Genomic DNA, 7132 nt, shown 5'->3' with positions numbered 1-7132 from the left:
AGGCTTTGTAGATGTTAAGTATGAGGACAGAAGTTAGCAGTATGGGAAATAAAAGGTTTTTTTGTACTTAGCTATGGTAAACATTCTGTGTTTGCATGTGGAGTGTTTTTGCAAGCTGTAGGATGTGGAGTTGTCATTTTGCTTATCCTTATCTGCAAACACCATGTTACATTTTCATCCCTTCCAACACATTTTGTATTTGATTTAGTATGTAAAAATGTGTTGAGAATGTATTAATATTGTGTATGTGAGAAAAAAAAAACTAAGTAGTTTATCTTTCTTTTTTATTATTAGTGATTAGTTCAATAATTTTTTTTTAAATTATTAATCAAAGTTGTGGTGATTTGATTCATCCAAAATATAACCAAATTGCTCTAGCTGAAATTTAAAACAATTTAAATCATTTTAAAGACAATTTAGTTGGTTAAATTTTTAAATTTTACAATCAAAACCTATTGATTTGCATATCAAATTTGTAAACCAAATTAATCAAACCAACAAGATTCGCACCTCATCACGAATGATGAGAATAAATTTAGGAATTGCTCGTTTGTTGTTGACTCGACATCTTAATATCTAGTTGTTGAATGCTCTTAGGATGTCGGGTCCTGTAATGTTCATGAGTTCACACAAACTTGAAATTATTGGTGTAAGAAAAGTGAGAAGAGGGTGGATGTTTTCTGCAGGCCTGGACTGTACATTATACTTTCTAAATCCCCCTTTGGCAGAGCTGAAGATATGATCTAACGGGAAGAGGGGACGAGAAACAATATGTGGGAGTTACGACGCAAGATCCTCCAAGAAGGCCTGGAGAGAAAATATTAAAATACAAGTTATGCATACGAAATTGATTTTTTTTCATGATGACTTGATGAAAAGATTGATGTTTGTCAGACGGCTCATAAATGAGGATGTGATATATGGTAATCCTTGTTGTCAGTCTTGACTTTTATGATCTTATAGTTGCAAGAATTTGAATTAATGGTAACTTATTTAATTAATTAATATTTTAGTTAGTTATTTAAAAAATCTAATTAAAATTTAAATAATAATTTAGTTATATCAATGTTAAATAATTTTATTACTTAGGAAAAAAAATGTGTCATTTTAGTTCAAAACTCTAGTGATAAAAACCCATGTCAATATAAAACTATCAAAATGCCTTTTCATAAACTTTGGTAAATATAACATTTATATTTAATAATAATAAGAAGGTGGACATTGGAACAAAAATGAGATACACTTCTCCCATACATGTTTGGATCTCAGTCATATTTAATGCAAACACTTGAATTGTTTTTGTCCCATAAATTGTGGAGACAAAGAAGAGTTGGATTCATAAATAATTTAACCACCTTCCTATCTCTTATATTGCCTTGTACTCCATGTTCATCATGAAAAAAAAATTAAATAATTATTATGTTTTTTTTTTTTTGGTAGTTTTAATATATAATGTTTGATTATGTATTAATTCAATTTTCTATTGGCCAAAAATATATGGCCTTTCATTAAAAAAAATTCTATAATTTCTTTAAATAAATTTAAAATTTATTTAAATATAAGTATTACGAAGGGCGATAAAAAAATTACATAGAAGTTACATTTGATCATTCTAATATAGTTTTTACACTTCATTATGTCTTAAAAAGGATTTATATACATACCACACAATACTTATATATGTATTTATATAATTAATATTTAAATTGTGATTTATTTTTATAATATTTATGTATCATAACCGCTTTGCTTTATTTTAGAAAAGTTAATGTTGGTGATACTTTTATTATGAATTTATAGATATAGATGTTATATAAATAAATATTAAAGTTTAAATATTAGATACATACAAATTATGTGATGTGTAAGAATTTGAAAAAATTTAATGCAAATGCAATTTTAATATTATAAATCATCATAAATGTAGTGAAAATAATAACAATAATGTAAATATAAATAGGATATGTGATATTATGGGCTTCCAATATAAATCACTCATTTAGGATTAGCATGGAATCATTGTCAACCCTTCTATGCTCAAAACCTCAAAATACCCTAAAATTTTGGAGACAATGCATTCTTAGCTCAGTAGTTAGAAGCAAAAACTACTTACATTTGCTAGTGAATTCCAATTAACAAAAACTAGTATTTGTAATTTCTTTATCAACTTGTTTCAATCTACCACTCTCTCTATAGGCTTTAGGAAGAAGCTTACATGTATGATCACTTATTTTCTGCATAACGATGTCATGGTACTTGGTAGCTAACAAGTTCCCTACCATAAAATGGAAGACCGCTACAAAACATTTGGTTATAGGATGGTTGGGCCTTCATATAACATGGACACCTTTAGCCTTATATACAAAGCGAAGATCATTTACAGGCACTAGAATTCCAACTCATTTCTTTTAATTTGGTGTCTCGATATTAAAATTTATGGGAGCTATACTATTTAATTTTTTTTTTAGTTTGGATGTCCTGGTTATTATTTATACTACCTTTTTCATTGTATGCTTGTCTTCTTAATGATTTTCCTTATATAATTTTCTTCATGTTCTTTGCTATTAAGATTGTTATGTCATTCAGGTCTTTCAACCTAATGTTTCTTACAAAATTGGGATAGCCTGATGCTTCTTCATGTTGCCTTCAAGTTCCTATTATTCAATATGGAGTTTATCATTTAACAGTTTCCAACATAATATTTATGAGCACCTTCTGAGATATTCTATTTATATTAATGTTTTCGATACTCTTGATTGAATCTATAAGAACAATGACACATCATTTGAGAATTTCATTCCATTTGTACTACTTTTTTGTCTTATTCCAATGTACCATCACATTACAAACTTATTCTCTCTTTGAGTTGGCTATATAGATATATTTTTGTTATTTTGTTTCTTGGTTTGTGGTGCTCATCTTATTTCACATGTGAAAAATCATGTCCTTTGTTGTCGGATCACTACCATATGATTTTAGTCACATGATTTGAAATGTGGTGCCATTTTTTTCTTTTTGGAAATAATACATCTGAGACTCATTCTACGTACTTTTGGATGGAATCTTATCATTTACACATGCCTTGTGTTTCATCAGGTTTCTCTTCTGTAAGCTCAATTACTTTTACTATTATTTTCTAGTTATGAACTATTATATTGCATCAATTTAATAATCTTATAGTCATCTTGTTACAAAGTATTTCTTTCTTCTCACATCCATATAATCAAGTTATAATTTTTGAAGCAAAAATTGTGGAGTACAGTTGGTAGAGAGTTGACTTCAATCTAAAGGCACACATTCCCGCTACATGTACGACTCGCCAATCTAAAAAAAAAGTTATAATTTTCGACCCTTTTATTCAGAAGTGGAACGAATAATATTTTTTTAGTGTGGGCAAAATCATTTTTTTTAAGTATTTGACCCAAAAATATATCATTCCTAAACTTCATTTGAAAAAAACATATATTAAATTTTAGTATTTATATAAAAACTATAAATTCCTTGAATATAACCTGGTTCTGCCCTTTCATTTATTGTCTATACTTAAAAATGTCTCATTAACTTTCTAACATACAAATTATTTTACAAGGTAATCATGAAGATAATGGTTGTTTGAACCGGATAATACAAACGTGGCCTTACTAACTAACACACAAAGTGGAGCTTAAGCAAGGCTTATAATAAGGACCTTAAACCAAACTTAGGAGAGACTGAGCCCCACTTGCCACTCCCATATGTTTTTGTCCCCATTCAACATGCTTTGGACTTCACATTACTATAAATTATTGCAATTTAAATATTTGCAAATAATGAATTTTTATTTATTAAATTGCTTGCATCAAGTTATAAGATCATTGTTTTTAGGCTAATGATAAGAAAAGTTGATAATGATGTCTCTTGTAGCCATTAAATGATAATGTCAACTGAGATATGAATAATTTAAGTACAATAAATAGATGGAAGATTTACAAACATATTACTTAATTCATATTTATTAACAAATCTAACAAATAAATTGTTAAGCGATCGAGCCCGGTTTAAATAAAACAGAAGAAGAGATTTCTCTCGCTCCCAACTCCTGCTCCTGATCGCGAAACGTCGCTACCTTAGCTCCCGTTCCATTCTCTTCCTCTGTTGCAAAACTACTCCGGCCTACGATTTGCGAAACGTCGCCGCCCTCTGCTTCTTTAAGTCGCGAATAGGCAGCAGTTCCGGGCGGGGTGCATGTGGTTAGTGGAAGAAGAAGGTATCGCACAGCTCTCCTTCGGATTGAACACAGTCATTTTTGTGTTCTTCTTCGGACTTCCACGAGACATTGGAAGAAATGCAAGCAGTAGTTCCTTGCAGCAGAAGGAAGAAGAAAAAATAAGAAGGAGATTGTTCTTCTTTGACTTCTTCTTGGTGGTTTGTGACAGAAGATAAATTAGATTTATTTCTCTTATAAGTTTATCTTCTTCGGTGTTCTCAGTGTAGAGAGAGAAGAAGAGGGAGCAAGGAAGTGAGAGATTCCTCTTGTAAGTTGAAACAATCGACTGGTGTAAAATCCTTAAGAAGTAAAATCCACTACAATTTTATGGACGTAGGTAATTTGTCGGACCACGTAAATTTGTGTGTTCCGCTGTGTTACTATTTTCTGGTGTGAATTTTCTCATTCTATTTTTCGCTTCTTCATCGATCATTCTTCTTTTTCGTCCATCATTCTTCTTTTTTATATATATATATATATATATATTATATAGCACAAGATAAATTTTAATTTTTACAAATATATCATCTTTTTTTGTACATGAAAAAGTGTATTTCAATGTTTAGAAGTTGAAGTAATAAAGTCTTTGATGTGTTACGAAAAATTGAGCTACATAAGTGTGAAAAATAAAATTTAGAAATTGTATGTAAATAATTAAAAAATTGGTGCCATATAATTGTAGATGTCCGTAATTTTTTTTTTTCTATTTTTATGTTTTTCTAACATATTATTTTATAATATTTATTACTTAAAGCGCATATAGATTGATTTTATTAATCTATATTTATTTTAATTTTTTTTTAAAAAATATGGCATCATATTTTATTTCCATGGTTGAAATGTTCTTAAATGGGCTGAATGTGGTTTCGGAGGAGATATGATTCTCAGTTACATGGGCGGTGTTTTATGGGCCTACATGGAAAAACATATGAAAAATGGGTATTTACATACACACCACACAATTTTTATATATTTACATATCTAACAACTAACATTTAAATTTATATACAAATCACTCAAATCCTTAATATCACATCAAACAATTAATATAATTTATGTATAGATTTATAACAGTGTTGTGTTATATCTCCTATGTGTTATAAATGCTGAAATCAAACTCTAGGTGGTAGATATGTAAATACATTAGAATTGTGTCATATATTTGTAAAAGTCAAAAAAAAAATACAATATCCAAATAAAGCTGGCCCATGCAGGTCTCGAACCTGCGACCTTAGCGTTATATTAGCACGACGCCCTAACCAACTGAGCTAATAGGCCGTTTTGTAAAATGTGAATTGTTTTTTTATAAATTGTGTAATTTTTACTTTATATTATCCAAAATTTCAATGTTAATATTTATTAAGAGTGAGAAAATTTCTCTTAAAATTATTGAGAGAAAGAGAGGAAGATTCATAAAAAAATTTAGGGGCATTTACATGTATACCATTCATTTCCTATGTATTTACATATTTACCAACAAAAATATAATTTTGACAATTATAACAACCAAATCATTCGTATCACACCAAAAACACCATCATTTTTTTTAAGAAAAGGGGGCATAGGCCCTTTTCATGCATAGGTAAAATGATATGTATGTAAATCTTCCAAAAATTTAATATTCACAACATATTATATAATACTATTTAATATGATGTTAATGGCAACTTCTTCAACTAGAACTTGAATAAGCATATGTTGTCACAAATTAAACAAAATAGTTACTTTTAATGTCTGTATGGGGCAACAGCTTTTTGACAACCACCGCTCTTAACCGGATCAGATTGGGAGACACAGCTTCTCACTGGTTCTTCTTAAAAAGATAGACAAAATACAGTTTTGTCAAACGCCACAATGTGAAGCAGTGTTACAACAATGCCTCAAATCAATGTAAATAATTTTAGAGATAAATTTAATCATAAAATTCACATCAACTCTTAAATTTAGAGCTATTTCTATATATTTGATAATTCTTTTTAAAACTCCAAATTAATGCAAATCAACATCAACTCTGATTTGTTGTAATTTTTATGTCACTTGCTTAAATTTTTTATAAAAAACATTAGGGAATTTATGCAAAGGCAACATGTGGACGGTGTCCGTATGGAATAATCTCCAAAATGTGATCCAATTAGATGCAATAAACAATCTTGATTTGACTAATTCTAAAATTTTAATCTTAAGGTGGCACTAGTCCTCTAGTTGTGGGTTGGTGTCGGTTTTTAAGTGGAGGTCAAATTTTAGACTATGTTTGATTTGATAATATCATCATGATTCTATGTTTTTGTTAATGTTGTCATGATTATTATTGTTAAGAATAGATAATGAAATAGCAACCCTCTTTTAAAATCACGAACCATATCATGTCATTCATTGAACCATAGCTTGTGTTGGCTAGAAGTTTGAAGAACTCGTTAGTTGATGAATTTGTTATCATTTGCAAGCTCTAGCGAGCTGTGCAAATCCCGTTTGCAACTTTGCAACTGGGTCGCCCTACTTCCATGACTTTTTTGCCCTGTCATCTATGAACTCCAAAGAGCATACGTCCAACTGTTGGGAGGACTTAGACTTCGGTGTCAATGATGCTATTGAAATTTTCAAGCTATGACGATTGTACACCCACTACCTACATCCTCAATTTGTCCTAGTTTCTTACAATCATTGTTCAGTTGTTTGCAAGCATTGGTGAGCGCATGTCCAAGTTCTTAAGGACTAGCAATTGCAAGACCATGCCCTCGAGTTGTTATTTATGGGTCTACAAAACAAAAGGGTCGCGTGTCTGATGTGATCGGCTTATGTCGTTAGTGGGAGCTAAATTGAATAAATAATGAAGCATAGGTAGGAAACAAGTATTCTTTAGTGTTATGTATGTAATCCCTCCTTTTC

General features: G+C 30.0%; 1 non-coding gene across 1 annotated transcript; it reads right to left on the bottom strand.

The window, feature by feature from the left end:
- Positions 1 to 5448: 5448 nt before the first annotated feature.
- TRNAI-AAU lies at positions 5449 to 5524 on the bottom strand. The gene has a single exon. It is a non-coding gene; the product is annotated as a tRNA-Ile (tRNA).
- Between the last annotated feature and the right edge of the window lie 1608 nt (positions 5525 to 7132).

Source organism: Phalaenopsis equestris, unplaced genomic scaffold (genome assembly GCF_001263595.1).
Source record: "Phalaenopsis equestris unplaced genomic scaffold, ASM126359v1 Scaffold000061, whole genome shotgun sequence".
NCBI classification, from domain to species: domain Eukaryota; kingdom Viridiplantae; phylum Streptophyta; class Magnoliopsida; order Asparagales; family Orchidaceae; genus Phalaenopsis; species Phalaenopsis equestris.
Note: the sequence above shows the minus strand (reverse complement) of the source record. Positions and strands in the feature narration are given on the sequence as shown.